Here is an 18274-nt window from a genome sequence, read left to right as displayed (position 1 = left end):
CCTCCAGTTCTATCCATGTTGCTGCAAATGACAGGATTACATTCTTTTTTATGGCTAAATAATATTTTGTTGTGTATGCATACCACATTTTCTCTATCCATTCATCCATTGATGGACATTTTGGGATTGGTTAATGAGTACAAAAATACAATTAGATAGGAAGAATAAGATCTAGTCTTTAGTAGCACAATTGGGCAATTATAGTTAACTAATTTATTGTATATTTTGAAATATCTAGAAGCAAAGATGAGATGGGGCAAGGACCCCTCATAGGGGCCTGCTGCTGCCCCTACTGAAGCATAAGAATAAAGGAAAATATTGAGTTTCTTCAAGGGAAATTTCAGGCACCTAGCTAGCCTTGAGAAGTAAATGATCAACCTGATAAACAAGAAGGTAATAGTAGCTGTTGTTTTAAGAAACAATAGCCACGAAAATTAGAGTCACTAGATGTTTGGTTCCCTATGGAAACTAAAGATAACATCTTAATATATGTCCCTGAGTTGTCTCTCAGAAACCCAGACCCCACCAGATGGATCCACTGGCATGTAGACTTCCGATAAGATGGAAGTAAGGACTAGAGTCTCGACCACTGTTCTTTGTTTTAAATTTCTTCCTTAGGGTCCTAAAGGAAGTCATACCCACAGGCCAGACATAACATTTCTTTCTGCTGACCCAAAATTTTTAAACAAAGCTTTTCTGCCTTAATCAATTGCAAATCAGAAAGTCTTTGAATCTACCTATGACCCGAAAACCCCCACTTCAAGGTATCCTGCCTTTTTAGGACAATCCAATGTATAGCCTCCAGGTATTGATTTATGACTTTGCCTGTAACCTCTGCCTCCCTGCCTTTAGAAGTCCTTACATGTAAGCCATCAGGGAAGTCAAGTCTTAAGCATGACCTGTCTGATTCTCCTTGCTTGGCACCCTGAAAATAAACACTTTCCTTTTTCCTACTGCAAAACTTTGGTGTTAGATGTTTGGCTTTACTGCACTAGGCAAGTGGATGTCAGTTCATTTCGGTAACAAAGATTTGGAATGTTCCCAACATAAAGAAATGGTAGGTTTTTGAGGTGATGGATAACCCAATTAGCCAGATTTGATCATTATCCATTGTATACTCATATCAAAATATCACTTGCACCCCATTATATGTACAACTATTATGTATACATAAAAATTATAAATAAATAATGAAAAGAAGGAACGAACATTAACTGTGGAATCTGATAGACCAAAATTGCATTTGAGTTTTCTCACTAACTAGCTGCATAGCCTTGTGTAAATTGTCTTAACCTTTCTGAACCTTAGTTTTCTAATCCATAAAATGTGAATCATAACGCCTACCTGCAGTTTTTCTGTGATGTTTAATTGAGATAACATATGTAATGCATCCAGGATGGGGGCTTGACCTTAGCAGGCATCCAAATATGGCCTATATTTTGCAAAAGTGTTCAGGGATTTGAAGCACTAGGAACAACGTTGAATTAGTTTTCAGCATTGAAAACTGTTTCTCTAGAGCCTTACTTTTACTAATTCTATGTAAGTTCAAAGGGTAAAATTGGGAACCTAGAATTAACAATGTATGTTTTCAATCTTAAAAGAGGCAATTTTTTCTTTTTTTTTTTTTGTGGTATTATGGAGATACAGTGGTCAGAGTTCAAAGGACTGGTCTAAATTTCCAGAAAGGCCAAGATTCCCTTGCCAAGCACAATTGCATTGTTAATGAGTATTTTAATTTGCCTTGCCACGTAACCATTTTCTCTATTGTGAGATTAACTTCAATTAAAGTCTTTTGTGGCTATGTTCTTTCTTAGATTTTTCCCTCTAATTGGTCTCCATGCATTTCTTCTGCATTAGCACTAATTTACTTGTGCCTACGATTGCAGTCAGAACTAAGCTGAACTTTTGAATTTTAGCTATGAATCTTTTCATCCTAGATATTTTAGAAATTTAATTTATTATTAAGCCAGAGAAAGCAAAACCCTGTAAAAACTTATATGATGGTTATAACTGACTTGGTTCCTTTCCTAGAGCTGAAAGTTTTAGAGAAACTCAACATCTGAAATATTGATTATACAGGATTCATCATTTTCTCTCTCTCATAGGATATGAAAGCTTTTGGGCAAGAGAAAATGCACTGCAGTGTTGTACAAGTCTCTAATATTGATTGTGGTTAAGGGTTGTAAAGTATTGACTACATGGATTTAAAGTCTTATGGACAATGAATACTCACACTTCTGTCTTGAAGTGAGAGAGAGAAGAAATAGAAAGTGGGTCACTGAAGATTGCTAAAAGTGCAAATTAGTGACCCTAGTCATTACTTCCCGTAGAGAAAAGTAGGAAAACCTAAAGAACCCTGTAGATTGGATTCCTAAGGCTTTGGGGTACCATCAAACAAGGTGCAACTGCTGCTTTACTTCATAAAGATAATAAGCATTCAGGAACCATGAAGAGGGGAAAATAAACTATGAAAAAAGATTATATAGACATCAAGGAGATGTTACCAAGAAGACCAGAGTGCAAAGCAGTGAGACAGGGTGTTTACTGGGGTCTTAGGAATTGCAATTCAGGAGACCAGATGCAACTAGAAGGCAAGTTGTGTCCCAAAGAAAAGAAGGAGAATGGGAACTTTTAACAGAATGCTAAAAGTCATCACATAAGTAATTTTGAAAGAATTATCAAAATAATACCTGACTCCATAGTTCATTGGTTGTCACTGTTCAGGAGTTGCAGCAGTGGCAAAAGTCAGCCGTTTTCCAGGATGTTTTGGTCATGGCAGTTTGGCCCACTTCAAAGGTTTAAGACAAGTTCCTGCTGAGACAACCGAGTAAAAAGGGGTCCCCAGAGAATTGCCAACTAGCCTGCACACTGTGGGGATGGAGTGGAGCCTCAGGAAATTCATGCTGTTTGCAGTGGGGAGGAGCCTGGCCTCTCCTGTTCCTGGATAGTAATTTAGGATTTAATCCGTTGAGGTGGAGAGCCTGTTAGCAGGACTCCATCTCACTTCGCTGAGTTGTATTTCCTTTTTCCTTTTCACTTGATAAATTCCACTCCTCACCCTTCTACGTGTCTGCGAGCCTAATCTTTCCTGGTCATGTGACAAGAACTGGTTTCTTCCTACAACACTGCTTTACAAGGTTGCAGGTCATGCAGGTGGTCTTCCTAGAATGGTTTCTCGACCCCATTTTAGAGCTCTAAACCAGAATGACAACATTTTTTTACATTACATTTCACAGAGAACAGAATGTTCTCAAGTATGGAGGAAGAAAAAGTGGTGTCTTTATGAAGAGATGGACCTTTCAGCTTCTTAAATCCATTGTTGGCCCTCCAAGTGTGCAAGGCATTATAAGTAATATATGGACATGTGTTTATAACATTGGAATGAGTTTGGGTAGCATCTGAAAAGACATTCTTAATTTGTTGGCATAAATAAAACAAACACCATGTTTGTTTTCGTTTATACCTCCTCAATTAGGAGGTAATAGTTTATACTATACTTTTTAATAGTTAAGTAATGTGTAGGCTTTTCAGCTTGTTGACCTGTAATATCCCTGTATTATAACTTGTATATATTTACAATGTCACTGTAATATCATTTGTAATATAATGTGAGGTCCTATTTAAAGAAAGTAAGATATAGAGAAAAGGAACAAGATGGGATTTTTAAATTGATGAGAACCTCATTCAGTACGCTTGTTCCACAGTTGGAGAACTCTGTACACTGAAGTAGTTAAGTGACTTACCAAAGAGGAAGTAAGGTGAGTGGCAGAGCTGCCATTAGAACTCAGGCTTTAAAATCTACCATCCAATGCCCTTAGACTACACTTATTGGAAATACTTCAGTGTAAGCCTAGAAATCTTTGTGATATCTTTAAAAACATGCATGAATTGAGAAGATTATTATGTTTCAGACAGTTTTCTGTGAGCATAATAGACAAAGATCCCTGCCCTCCTAAAGCTTAGATCTTAGTGGAAAGAGATAGGCAACGAACACAGAAGTGTGTAAATATGTTACATGTCAGATTGTGATGAGTGTTATGAAGGGTGATAAAGTTGTAAAGGGAAGAAGGGAGATTTTGAGCAAAATCTGAGCAAGTTGAGGCCTTTAGGGGATATATATTTCAGAGAGAAAAACTAAAGTTTCTAAAGAAAAAAACCTACTTGGTAAGTTTGAGCAATTGCAAGGAGAACAGTGTAACTGGAGCAGAGTGAATATGAAGAAGAATGAAAAGAGATGGAAACAGAGATAACACAGAGCTAGATTATATGGAACTTTATAGGCAATTTTAAGGAAATTTGGGGCTTTGTTTGATGTGATGCTTTGTTTTATGTGTCAATTTGAGTAGGCTATAGTACCTAATTATTTAATGAAACACTAATCTGGGTGCTATTGGGGAGTTATTCTGTAGGTGTGATTAACATCTACAATCAGCTGACTTTAAGTACAGGAGATTATCCTTGATCATACTGAAACAGGAGAGTTCTCTGCTCCCTGACTCCCCTCTCAGGATGTGTGACAGAAGTGTAGCTCATCTGTTTGGCTGCCACCGCTCAAACCCCTTACAGGACGGGGAGCATGCAAATGGGCAGGTGCAGGAGCCAGGGCAAATGTGTCTGGGGTCCAGCCCTATGGTGGCATCTAGGGATGTGGGTATGCGACTCTCAAAGCCCCAGTAGGTGTGCTACCATGTTCTTTCATCTCTGCCATCCACAGATGGCTTAAGTGTTAACCAGTGCCCTCTTGGTATCTGGGTTCTTGTCTGGTGTCCAGGAAGAATCAGGTCACACACGGACTTGAAGGATAGTGAATATGGGGATTTTATTGGATGATGGAGTTGGCTCTTAATGGGATGGGTGGAGAGCTGGAAAGGGGATGGAGTGGGAAGATGATCTTCCTCTGGTGTTTGGCTGTTCCACAGCTGACCTCCTCTCTGACTGTCTCCAGCTGAATTCCTCTCAACGTTCGGACTCTTCTCTTCTCTCCTTCTCTGCTGAGCTGCTTCTCTGCCTCTCTACTCTTCTGTACATCTGTTCATCTGCTCATCTGCTCATGGACCCTGGAGTTTGGGGTTTATATGGGTACAGGATAGGGAAGTGTGGTGGGCCAAAGGGCAACATTCTGTCATGAAAACAGGAATGCTTGTTCCCATTTAGGGCTGTGGTTTTCCCAGCTTAGCAGCAGGGCCTTTGCTGGGGAACTGCCCTCTTTTACCCAGTATTTCCCTGTTTCCTGTCCGTATCAATATGGTGGGTCTCCAGGATGAAAAGGCCTTAAGAGCAAACACTGAGATTTCCTGGAGGTGAAGAAATTCTGCCTTAAAACTACAACATTGACTTTTGCCTGATTTCTAGGACACCAGAGTGTCCTTTAGATTTCAGACTTACCAGCGCCCATAATCAAATGAGCCAATTCCTTAAAGTCTCTCTCTCTGTATTATCTATCTATCTATCTATCTATCTATCTATCTATCTATCTATCTATCATCTATCTATCTATCTATCTATCTATCTATCTATCTATCTATCATCTCCTACTGGTTCAATGTTCTGGAGAACCCTGAATAGTACATGTGAGATGGGAAACTCTTCTAGGGTTTTGACCAGAGAAGAAATATGATGTTGCTTAGGTTAAGAATAAGCTGTGGAGGTTCAAGGCTGGAAGCAAGTGACTAGTTAAGAGTGCTGTAAAAACTCAGGGGAGGAATGATGGTAGCTTTGCACTAGGGTAGTAGCAATGGAGGTCGTAAAAAATTGCAGATTCTGAATATATTTGAAGTTAAGTCAACAGGGTTTGATGACAGATTGATGGGGAGTATAAAAACAAGAAGTAACAAAATTAAGATTTTTAGCTGCAAGTAGAAAAATGAGGTTGCCACGGACTGAATAGGGGTTTTAAAAGATCAATTTTCATGAAGGGAGAAGGCCAAGATTCAGTTTGTACGTGGCAAATTTGAAATTCCCATTAAACATCCAACTGTAGATGGGGAGTAAGCAGCTGGACAAAACATTCTAAAGTTTTGTGAGAAATCTAGACATAAGGTACAATATGGAGATCCTCTGAATATAGATAATATTGTAGCTTTGAGAGTAGCTGAGATATTTTAATAAGTCTATAGAAAGAAAAAGAAATACTATCCCGGGACTTGAACCTGAGTACTCCAACATTAGAAATATATAAGATGGGGAGAAAACAGCAAGAGATGGAGATAAGGCAGCTAATGTGATGAGAGGAGAACCAAGGAAGAGGGAGACCTAGAAGATAGGTGAAGAAGGCATTTGAGAAAATATCAACTATGACAAATTCTGTTTATAGGTTAAGATGAGAACTGAAAATTGATTGTTGATGCCCTTCACCAGAGCTGTTTCAGTGTAGTAGAAACAAAAGCTTGATTGGTGAGGAAGAGAAGAGAGAAAGTAGACAGAGATATGCTATATTCTAGTAAGCAGTGATATCCTATATGCTTTTAGGAAGTTGTTTCTCTTGAAAGGAAGATAAAACATCACATTTCTATACTGATGTGGATAATTTAGTGGGGAGTGAAATTTACGGCAGAAGAAAGGGGAGCATTGCTGAAGCTACATCCTTAAGGAAATGAGAGAGGAAGGGAACCAGAACATCGGTGGGAGATTTGGCTTGTAGAGGAGATAAGGCAGTTCATCTATGGCAATGGGAGGGAAGGCAGTTCCTTTAATGGCAATGGGAATGGCAGCGTACATATAAGGTTCAAATGTAGGCAGGTTGCAGAAATGGAAATGGGAGCTTGTAAAAAACTTCTAATGGCCTTGTTCTTCTAAATGAAAGAAAATAAGACCATAAACTGAGAGTGAGCACACATGAGGAGGTGTTAAAATTTGAGCCAACAGAAGACTGATGTAGTCATCCAAGTGTGGAGAGTAAAAATACAAGGAAAATGTGGCAGATAGAAGGAGGACTGTAGGCTTCTTGCAGAGCTGTTGGCTTCTGTCTCTACTATTGAAGATGAATGTGGAAAATTGGTACATTTCCCTTTAAGTGGATATATTTTATTTTGCTGATTTGTAAGGAAACAGTAAATTGAAGCCAGAATTAGAATGAGTTCTGGTAAATGCGATTAAAGGTAAAATTTTCTCAGATTTGTTGTACCTCTAAAAATTGTGTTAATTTCTAAAATGCCACTAAAACTTTATGGTCATGTATTTAAGCCCAATATGATAGAACTAAACCTCAATATAGCAATTAGGATCTCTTCCAAACCCCAAGCCAGAAGTTGGTTTGGGAGATGTTGGTGGCAGGAAACCAATATCACTAAAGACATCAGAAGACATTAAGTCTCATTCAGGCTCATGATTGTGAAAATGTCATTTGTTATAATTAAGTCTAACACTATATTTCTGGGAACAATTTGTATTGGGAATTTTTACATTCACATGCATAAAACAATATAGGAGGTTTGGGGAAAATGTATCCTTAGTTATCATATTTTCCAGTGATATGATGTCAATACTCTCAAATATGAGAGTCATCAAAGAACAAGTTTTGGCAGCAATCTTTGAAGATAATGCTTCCTTTAGTACATTGCCAAACTTCTCCTTTAAAAATGAAAGAACAACTTATAATTATTTGTGACACTTGTGAAATGATAATGGAAGCTTTGAATAGTTTTGCTCAATTCACACCTATTCAATTCCACATAGAGTTGTTAAAATAAATGAGAAATACAGCCTCAAGAACAAAGATACATGAATTCAGACAAAGCAATCTAAGAAAATAGGGTTTTCTTTTTAAATTTTCATTTGAATGACACTAAGAAAACCAAACTCTTTTAAAAGTAATCATTGGTGTTTACTAAAACACATTTTTCACTGTGCTGAACATACGCCCTTGAGGTAAAAATATTTTTCTTTGCCAAAACCTTGAGAAAGTTATAATTGACTAATAATTCTCTGCTTTGGAAGAAACACAACCATCAATATCAAAGCTTGTATAATCATTACAACTTTTGCTCTAAAATAGTGAGATTCTTAACTAAATTTTAGAGGCATGATGTTATCATTTTGGAGTCTTTTCTTCATTGTATTCTTTCTGGAAGAAAACATTATAGTTCGTCTTTGATGAATAGAGCTTACATTATGTTCCTAAGAGATAGTGATTTTTACAGTGGCGGCTGTCGATGTGTGCTGCTTAGATTTTTCTTCCAGGAAGAACTTGCATATTCACCTGCAAGAAGTGCAGTTGGCTGACAGCTTCCAGCTGTTAGCACCTTCAGGATTCACCTCAGCTTTCAAGCCAAGACAATGATTTTCCTGGGCAGCCCCCATCCAATTATTGGATGGGGATACTCTAGACCTGGCCATTTCTGCCCAACATGAGACTCCTCTCATGCGTGCTCATTGTTCTGGAGCTCCAGACTCATTGCTCTGGGTTGTAGATCTGCATTACAGGCTGAAAGCTTTCAATGGTCAGTTCAGCTTCTTCTGCTTTTAATCTTTCATGGATGTTACCTCTATCCTCCCTACCCCTCATGAACTCCTTGTACTCCAATCAAAACTCTATCTCAATGTTTTCTTCCCATGGACTCAATTGACAGTAATCCCCCTCAAATGTGTTGGGCCAAGTACTGTGCTATTAATACATGCTGGGAATACAAACATCACTTAACACATATTTTCTGTCCTAAAAAGCTCACAAACTAATTGGGAAGCAAGCACCCACTCTAAGCATAAAGTACAAAGGAGTCAACATAAGAAGCTATGGAGTTGTACTGGTTTTCAATTGCTTTGTGACAAATCACCACAAACTTAGCACCTTAAAACAGCACATATGTACTGTCTTGGAGTTCTGTAAGTTATGTGTCTCAGCAAGCATGATTGAAGTGTCTTCTTAGGGTCTCACAAGGCCAAAAATCAAGGTATCAGCCAGTCTGGGCTCTTATCTGGAAGGTCTCGGAGAGAATCCACTTCCCAGCTCATTCAAGTTTCTCGCAGGATCTAGTTCCTTGTGGTGGTACAGTAGGCCTGAGGTTTCTGTTTCCTTGTTGGCTGTCAGCTGGGGGTCACTCTAGCTTCTAGAGGCCTGCCCTGTTCTTTATCATGTGGTTCCTGCCCTTTCTTTAAGTCAGCAATGATGCTTTGAATCCTTCCCATTCTTGGACTCTCACTGACTTCCTCTTCTGCCACCAGCAAGAGAAAACTCTTTGCTATTTAAAGGGCTCATGTGACTGGATTATGTCCCACCTAGATAATCTTTTCTTTTATTAATTCACAGTCAACTAATTAGTAACTTTAACTACATCTGCAAAATTACTTATATTAATTAATATAGTCTGAATGAATTCTTATCATATTCACAGTCCTGGGAATTAGGCAGAAAATCTTGTGGGATCATATTAGGATTGTGCTTACCATAGAAGCATAGAGGAAGGGTTCAGGATGATGACGTTGAGAAGGCAGAAACTTCCAGAGGGCGATGATTGTTGACCTGAATTTTTAAAAAATAGCAAGAAGGTCAAATGGGGGCAATTTTAGCCAAGTTAGTTGGAGGTTTGAAACAGTGTAGGGTGTGCCAGGATATATAAGTAGAACTATTGCTGAAGACTACTCATAGAATGTCCCAAAATTTTAAGCTTAGGGATTAGGCTTGGTTGTTGGGAAACCGTAAGAGGATTTTAAGCAGGTGATTGACAGGTGTGTTGGAGAGTGATTTGGCACAACATAGAAGGTAGATTTTACAGAGTATCTCTAGAGGTGGAGATCAAATAGAAGCCATAAGATGTATGCATATGAGAGAGAGTGATTGTCTAAATCAGAACATTTACACTAGAATGGGGAAAAGGAGAAGACTGTTTTTAATTTAGGAGGTCAATTTTGTGGCACTTAGTGATGGACTGCAAATGGAAAATGCTAGAGAAGAGGCACTCTATGGTGACTTTTGGCTTAGGAGACTGTAGGTGGAGGATCTGTACATTGATTTGGGGATGAAATCAGGATAGACAGATTGAAGGGAGGGGAGAGAAGTGGGATGATGAGTAACCGAATACTGGAAGTGTCGAATCTGAGGCAGTTGTGGAACATCCACATCATCAACTTTTGTCTTTCTACTGAATCAGCATAAAAGCATCCTCTTCTAACTTCCATTAAATACAAAACAAGAAAACGTCTCTGAATCCCTCATTGCTCTCCAGCTACCAGCCTATATTTTCTTCTTCTTCATCCCTAAACTGCTTCCACATATCATCTCTTTTCATTCACTTTCCTTTTACTTTTCAATGCTTCTTCAGCTTTGCTTCCTAATTCACCTACCTACTCCATTGAAATTGCTTTGTCAAGGTCAGAGGTGGCTTTCCTGTTGCCATTGTCCTCAATTTACTCAGTGGCCCAGCAGCATTTGATAGAATTGACCTGCTACTTAAATTCACAAATTGACTTAGCAGTACATAGTGCAGGCCTAAAAAATGAGAAAGAATAATCACACACAAAGTTCACTGTAGCATAATGAAAATAACACTTAAATGCAACCATTTATTTATGGCATAGTCTCATTGTATTTTCTAGTCAGAAAGTTAAAATATTGTGCTGGGCAGTTCAAACTATATTCATCAAAATTATGTCGTTTTTTTCCTAACTTAGAAGAATATTATCTTATATCAAAAGTTAAAGGCTTTGCCTATACTTGGATCTTGCTCTTTCAAACATGCCTGAAGAGGTGAAAAATGTTATCAAGTTTTCAAAACAGGCTAGTCAGAGTCAGAGGCAGAGGCAGAGGTGAGAGTGAAACTGGTTTTGAGGTCAAGTAATCCATTGTTTTCACTGCTCCACAAATTTTGTTCTCACTTTCTTTTTCACTTAGAACTTCATGTAAAGATACTTACCAAATTTCCATTTATTACTTAAATCATTATGAAATATTGCAGACATGCAGAATTACATAAAGGATAGACAGATATATAGAATATGCATATTCCCACTATTTAAGAAGTAAAATAATCAAATTTTTCCCATAGAGGAAACTGTCAGGCCTCTGAGCCCAAGCTAAGCCATCATATCCCCTGTGACCTGCACGTACACATCTAGATGCCCGGTTCCTACCTTAACTGATGACATCCCACCATGGAAGAAGTGAAAATGGCCTGTTCCTGCCTTAACTGATGACATTATCTTGTGAAATTCCTTCTCCTGGCTCATCCTGGCTCAAAAGCTCCCCTACTGAGCACCTTGTGACCCCCCACTCCTGCCCGCCAGAGAATAACCCCCCTTTTCCTTTACCTACCCAAATCCTATAAAACGTCCCCACCCCTATCTCCCTTTGCTGACTCTCTTTTTGGACTCAGCCCACCTGCACCCAGGTGATTAAAAGTTTTATTGCTCACACAAAGCCTGTTTGGTGATCTCTTCACATGGACACACATGAAAGAAACTATTAATACAATTTTAATATTTATCAATCTCATTTATTTCTTTACATTTTTGCTAAATGTGTATGTATTCCTATGTAGTATATAGACTCATTTTGAATGTTTCCATTTCCATATAAATGAAATCACTGAGTATATAGGTCTTTGCCTAACATATTTGTGATTTATCCATAATGAATTTTCAGTTGCTAATAATTCATTTTCACGGTCATTTAACATTTGATATATGATAATGTCAAATTTTATTTACCTGTTCTTTTGATAAACATTTAAGTTGTTAATATATTTTTCTATTGTTGCCATTTTAAAAATGTCTCCTTATGAATGTGTATGATCATTTCTTTGCTGTATATACCTATAAATGTGCTTTCTGAGTAGCAGGTATAATAAACTCATCAGATTTGCTAGATATTGCTAATTGCTCTTAGTAGTTGCCTTCCCCAGTGGAATAAAAAAAATCTTATTTACTATTCTTATCGAAACACTGTTTTCAGAGATTTGAAGTAATATCTAGTTTTCATTCGCACTTCCCTCTTTGCTACTGAGATTAAGCATCTATTCACATTTAATATTTACCAGTTTATTTACCTTTTCTATCTACTGCCTGTTCATATCTTTTGACATTTTATACTAGATTCGTTTTTATTTTTCTTTATTGATTTGTAGAAATCCTTCATATAATCTGGCAAACACATGTGGCAGGTACTGTTACATGCTTACTCAATACCCATGTAATTTACCATGTTCTCTAAAACTGTCATTATGACTCTTAGAAATTTGTTTTCCATGCTAATTTTATAATGAGCTTGCTATACTATAAAAAGTGAAAACAAAACAAAACATTGGTGAAACATCATTTGAGTTATGTTGAATGCATAGTTTAATTTTGAGGAAACTGCCATCTTCACAATATTGAATTTCCCTGTCTTCTAAATTATCTCTACTTATTTACATCTTTAATTTCTTTCAATAAAATATTTTAAATGCTGTGCATCATTATGACACCCATTTTTAAAATTTATTTCAAGGTAATTTTTACTTTTGGAAGTTATGCTAAATTAAATACTTTAAAAATTTATTTTATGGACCAGTTTGTTGCTGAAGTATTGACATTAAACTAATTTTGTTTGTTGGTCTGTTATAAAGCAATCTTCCTAAAATTATTGGTTATAATAATTGTTAAGTCTCTTGATTTTGTTATGTAGAGCATCATATTCTGGCAAGTAATGCCAGATTTGTTTCTTGCTTTAGAAATTTCCTATTATTTATTTCATACTGTGCTTGCTGGCTAGATCCATAAAACAACTTAAAAAAAGACTGATGAGTATCTTTGTTTTGTTTCTGATTTTAAGGACATTATACCGAATATTTCATTATTAAGAGTAATGTTTCTTTATTCTTTTGGTATATCTGGTTCAAGAACTTTCTATTTCTAGATTCCTAGAGTTTTTAATCATAAATGAGTGGTGAATTTTAAGAAAGTCTTTTTCTGTTTCTGAGATGCACTTTTTTCCTTTTATCTATTAGTTTTGTTGATTATATTAATATATTTTGTCATGATAAACCATCCTGAATTTCTGTGCTGCATGCATTTGACTTGATAATATTTTATTTAGAATGTCTGCATGTATCTTCTTGAAGGATGTTGCACTACAACTTAACCTTGCGTCCGTGTTCATGTTGGTATTGTCTTTCTAGGTTTTTCTCACCACATAAAATATGTTATAGAGTAGTCCATCTATTTCTCTTCCATGGAAGAGTTTATCTGGTAGATTGGACTACCACTTTTCCTTGTGAGTATATTGATTACATGTCCTTACCTGTTATTATTTGACTTACACTCTCTCTGTCCCTGAGAGTATTCCTTGTGCATTAGTATTGGGATTGGACACACAATTTATATGAGAAATAAATCTTTCTTGTTGCAGATCACTGACACTGTTGAGATTTTTTGCAACTATAGCATAAATGAACTGACACATCATCAAAAATTAAAATTACATTTTTCTTTAATGTCTGATAGAAATCACCTACAAAATTATTTTTCTCTTTTAAATGAGATTTAAAAAAAGATATTAATTACTTTAATAATTGTAGCTCTATGTGGGTCTTAAAAATTTATTTCTGAACCAGTTTGAATAAATTAAGTTATAATTGTCTAGAAAACTCTCCATTTTGTTTATGTCTTTGTCCTAAAGTTGATATAAAATTCTACTCATTTTTAAATTTCTGCTGCCTTTACATATTCTCCCTATTTTAAAATTTCAAATGATTATTTCTTCCTTTGGTTTGTTCTTTATTAATCTTGCTGTGCTTTGCTTTGTTTATTTTATTAGTCTTTTTTTTTTTTTTTTGAGATGGAGTCTCTCTCTGTCACCCGAGCTGGAGTGCAAAGGTGCAATCTCGGCTCACTGCAACTTCCCACTCCCAGGTTGAAGTGATTCCCCTGCCTCAGCCTCCTGAGTAGCTGGGACTACAGGCACATGCCACCACACTCGGCTAATTTTTGTATTTTTAGTAGAGACAGGGTTTTACCATGTTGGCCAGGCTGGTCTCAAACTGCTGACCTTGGGTGATCTGCCCGCCTCGGCCTCCCAAAGTGCTGGGATTAGAGGCTTGAGCCACCATGCCCAGCCTTTATTAGTCTTTTCAAAAAGCCAGCTCTTTATTTCATATTATTTATTTAATTTCATTATCTACTCATATTTATTATTTTTCTTTTTCTTTCTTTGTGATTATTCTTTTTTTAGACTTTATCTTTTTAGAGCAGTTTTCAGTTCACAGAAAAACTGAAAAGAAGGAAAGCTTTATCATTTACCCTTTTCCCCTATACATGCATGAATAGCCTCCCTCCACCTTAACAAAGTCCCCCACCAAAGTGGTACATTTGATACAGCCATTGAACCTACACTGGCACGTCATTATCACCCAAAGTCCATAGTTAATATTGACTCTTGATGTTGTACATTATGTATGTTTGCACAAATGAACAATGACATGTTTCCACCATTATAATATCATAGAGAGCAGTTTCATTGCATTAAAATTTTTCTGTTCTCCACCTATTCAACCCTCCTTCCTCTGTAACTCCTGTCAACCTACTGACATTTTTTAACGTCTCCATAGTTTTTCCTTTTCCAGAATATCATATATTTAGAATACAGTATATAGACTTTTCAGATTGGCTTCTTTCACACATTAACCTGCTTTCCGGTTTCTTCCATTTCTTTAGAAATATCAAGTCATATAATCCATCATATCAAAAGGCCAAAGGAGAAAAAAAAATCACACGATCCTATCAACTGATGCAGAAGAAACATTTGACAAAATCCAATACGAATTCATGATTAAAAACTCTCAGTAAACTAGGAATAGAAGGGAACTTCCTTAACTTGATAACGAATATCTGCATATTAGAACTAACGTCATACTCAACAGTAAGAAACTAGAAATATCCCCACTAAAACCAAGAACAAGGCAAGAGTGTCCCATTTAAGCAGTGTTTTTCAACAGCATACTGAAAATGCTCACTAATACAATACGAAGGGAAACCAAAATAAAAGATATACTGATTGGGAAGGAAAAAAACTCCTGGGCCTAATAAGCAATTATACTAAAGTTACAAGATATGAGAGTAATATATAAAACTCAGTTGATTTCCTGTATGTAAGAAATGGACAACTGGAATTTGAAATAAAACACAATACCACTTATATTAGCAGCCCCAAAATGAAATTTTTAGGTATAAATTTAACAAAGTATGTACAAGATCTATATGAGGAAAGTTACAACACTCTGATGAACAAAATAAAAGAAGAACTAAATAATTGGAGAGACATTTATGTTCTTAGATATGAACCATCTTGCATTTCTGTGCTGCATGAATTTGACTTGATAGTATTTTATTTAGAATGTCTGCATTTGTCTTCATTTAAGACATTGCACTACACTTTAACCTTGTGTTGGTATCCATGTTGGGTTTTATTATCTAGGTTTTTCTTACCACATAAAATGTGTTATAGAGTAGTCCATCTATTTCATTTCCACAGGAGAGTTTATCTATGGTAGATTGGACCACTACCCTTTTCTGTGAGAATATTGATAATGTCGTATGTTCTTGCCTTTCATTCCATTTTCAGGACTCTGTATTGTCAAGATGTCAGTTCTTCCCAGCTTGACTTATAGATTCAGTGCAGTCCCCATAAAAATCCCAGAAAATTATTTTGTGGATTGAAAAACTGATTTTAAAATTTATATAGAAAGGTAAAAGACCCAAAATAGCCAACACAGTGTTGAAGGAGAAGGAGAAAGTTGGAAGGCTGACACAACCTTACTTCAAGACTTATTATCAAGCTACAGTAATCAAGAAAGAGTGGTATTGGTGGAAAAATAGACAAATAAATCAATATATAAGCCATCCACTCTGTGGTATTGTGTTATAGAAACCCGAATGACTAAGACAGTACACAATCAGAGTGTGGACCAATTCAAATATATTTCCTTATTATTTTCCTTTATTTTAATCAACCTGACTACTGAGAATGTAGCCTTTTGTGTTTTATGTTACAGTCTAAATTAGGAATGTTAACTTTGTGGATTTAAGGCAAAATGTCTTGTCCTCTTTGTAATGATTAGAAAGCAAGGCAATAAGTAGCATGGAATAATAAATGACCTAAGTTTGCTACAAGCAAATGCCCATTTTTTACAGTGGTTTTCTACGTCTTTTTCATTTTTGGCTTTAAAGTTTCCCTTATTTTCTGGCAGGGACAAATGTACATTGGAAAAGATTGTTAAAATGTATTCACCATATTTACATTTTTGTATGGGGAAGGTTTTTGATGTTGTCTAATATGAATTAAGCTGAAAATGATAGTCTCCTTTCATTCTTAAACTCTTTACATTCTGAATTCCTGCTCTCACCTCAGTTCTTGTAAATTTTCTCAATGATCTCATAAATACCAAATTTTATTTCTGCCTATAGAGGAAATTCAGTGCTCATTTGCTCATCATTTCCCCTAATTTCTAATTTCTGTTTTCCATTGCCATTATTTTTTTTTTTTTTTTTTGCTCTCTTTGTAACACTACCACCATTTCCTAAGGTTCAGACTTCAAAATTACATAATAAATTTTCCTTTCTGTACCCTGTATTCCATTAATCAGGAAATTCTATAGATTCTTGCTACTTATTATATTTTTGTCTATTTTTTTTCTATCATTCTCAGACCAGCAAAAACTCAGACCCTGCAATGTTTCTTGTTGGTCTTTCTCATCTTTGTATATGTCCCACCTCTATGTTTGATCATCGCTTTCCTCTCTTTAAAAATCTACAGTCTAATGTATTATATATTATATATTACATATAATACAACTTTCTTAAATTAATATTCAAATTCTTACTTGATTTGGCCCTAGACTATTTTCAACCATTCTCTTTCACAAAACACTTTTGAAGACAAAAATCCTGCCATATGAAATGATTTATTGTTCTCTAAACATAAAATCACTCCTTTCAATTTCTTGAGCTTCTGATTTCTTCCAAATGAAATATATTTTACAATGTGTTTACATCTCCACAAATTGAAAGTAACTTTTGCCAAGATGGAGACTAAATGCTTGGTACAGACATCTTGCATGGATGCTACCAAGAATTCCAAAGTTGGAAATTATCTCCCTTTTCTTTTCTTCTGTGGAATATTTTATCTATTTTATTATGTTTATCAGATGCTGCCTGGTTAGATGGACATTTATGTATATCTTCCTATTAAACTGTAAAGTCCATGATAACTGGGTCTTTTCAACCTCTTTGTGTAGTTGTTATTACTAATCACAATGAATAAATCATAGAAGATTTTCAACAAATGCTTACTGAGTCTGGAGATAAATATTGTGAATGCAAACTAATCTTTCTTTTTAAGAATGTACAAAATGCTATTATTCTATATGATAAGGAACCAAATAGAAATCAGCAAAGACAGAAGAAGGCTTCTTTTGTCCTCTATGGATGATATGTTATTCCTGAAAAACACATGCTGTAGTTTCCTAAATTGAAAACTTATAAATAACATTATAATATCACCATTGTGTATCATCAAAAGAAATAATTAAAATTGTTTTACAACTGAATATAGAAAGTATCCCTTATACTGCATATTACTTTACTCATTTAACTATCATTACCTTCTGTGTTGGCCCAAGATTGCATGGCAAGTAAATGTTGGAGACAAAATGTATACATAACTCTTCTAAAACTCTAATTTTGTATACTTCACACATATTTGTTCTATTATATTAAGCTAATATTGGTTTTAAAACTTCCTTTGTTAGATCATATATCAACAAAAGGTCAAAGACAGTGTTCAACTCCCTTGCAGAATATGTTTAAATGTATTGTACTAAGCTCCAACATAGTCACTCTGCATATGTGGGAAAGTTCTTTTCAGACTTAGAGTTCTTGAATTAGAATAAGAGTTTGAAATTACACTTAGAACCTGATTGGAGCTGATATATTATACTAAATACAAACTATAAGTAGTGTTTTTTCAAACTGTTGACACGTCCCCAGGTAATACATGGACTACATTGTTTCCCCAAAAGGTATTTGGTTTAATCTAGCGTTTTTCAAATCAGATTTCACATATGTGTTGTCAGGAAATGTTAGATGATCCACACATCCTATATAGTCATTAATTTAGTGTTAGTTTTGTGATTCTATTTGAAATAAGCAATTGACACAATTGACAGCATTTGGCTTTTAATGTACTGGCAAACATGTCTTAGCATTAGCAATTACCTTGACATTTTCTAATATTAAAATGATTACTATCTGTTACTATATTTGAATTTTTATTATAAGCATATCTACCATTTGATCCTAATATCAAAAA

This window comes from Pongo pygmaeus, chromosome 2 (assembly GCF_028885625.2).
Source record: "Pongo pygmaeus isolate AG05252 chromosome 2, NHGRI_mPonPyg2-v2.0_pri, whole genome shotgun sequence".
Taxonomy (NCBI): domain Eukaryota; kingdom Metazoa; phylum Chordata; class Mammalia; order Primates; family Hominidae; genus Pongo; species Pongo pygmaeus.
This window is presented reverse-complemented; position numbering follows the sequence as displayed.